This window comes from Carassius auratus, chromosome 2 (genome assembly GCF_003368295.1).
Source record: "Carassius auratus strain Wakin chromosome 2, ASM336829v1, whole genome shotgun sequence".
Classification (NCBI taxonomy): Eukaryota; Metazoa; Chordata; class Actinopteri; order Cypriniformes; family Cyprinidae; genus Carassius; species Carassius auratus.
In genome coordinates, this window is record NC_039244.1 from 12,514,107 (window position 1) to 12,515,259 (window position 1,153).

General features: G+C 39.5%; 1 pseudogene; it reads right to left on the reverse strand.

Moving 5' to 3' along the window:
• Positions 1-484: 484 nt before the first annotated feature.
• On the reverse strand, positions 485-1,153 carry LOC113116230 (transcription factor Sox-14-like; annotated as a pseudogene).

Here is a 1,153-nt window from a genome sequence, read left to right on the forward strand (position 1 = left end):
GTATTTTTGTTGTTTTTTGGCAATTCAGAATGTAGAAAATGTCTTTTAACGAGTCCATTCAGTAAAATACAAATTTTCAACTAAAAATAAAATCTCAATATACAAAGACTATTCAAATCATCACTCAATGCCAGGCATGTAATTGTAGTAAAATTAATCTCTGGCTCTGAACAGTAAGTAATTAATTATAGGCAATTTTTCTATTATTATTATTATTATTATTATTATTATTATTATTATTATTACAATAATACCAAATGGGCTTTATAAATTTTTATAAATTAACGTGAAAACAAATGTGAGATCCCATACATAGAAACAAATAAATAAATAAATTACATTACTATTATTAGGCTAATAAAAATAGTTAAATTTATTTTAATCAACATGTATAAAAAGCTGCACTTGGAAGTTAAACTGAGAAAAGACCAGACGATTTCTATCTTAGAAAAAAAACAAGACTAATGACATTTTAATGACTGAGTCACAGCGCTGTAGAGATGATTGCAATCTTGCTCATACCTGGAAACACTATATAGGCAACTGGAGGTGTGAGACTGGATAAAGGCCAGGGTGAACAGTTACAGGGCAGCAGGTACCCGGGGTTTACAGGTGACAGGTGAGTGTGCGCGTACTGACCGGAGCATCCCAGACTCCCGGAGGACCTGTGTCCACTCTGATAGCTAAAAGCTGGAGAAAAAGCAAATGATTCCGAGGTTAAAGCAGTTTTTCAGGTTGAAAAGCTGCAGACATGCTCGGCTCCATAATAGGATGTTGCATGGTCACAGCTGAATGAAGTGGTCGTGGTTTGTCTAAATCTGAGAGGAACTCTCGCTCGCCCGTGATGCGGTAAAGGCAACAGCGTGTGCTTCCTCTGCAGTCCTTTAGGTTTGCGTCTCGGTCGGTATTTGTAGTGTGGATGCTCTCTCATGTGTTGGGCGCATAGTCTTTTAGCCTCGTCGATGTAAGGTCTTTTTTCCGACTCTGAGAGCCGCTTCCACTCGGCGCCGAGTCTCTTGCTGATCTCTGAGTTGTGCATCTTTGGGTTCTCCAGTGCCATCTGTCTTCTCTGACCTCGCGACCAGACCATGAACGTGTTCATTGGTCTCTTGATGTGCTCCGTGGGCTGCTTCACCATGTTCCTCCAGCTCAT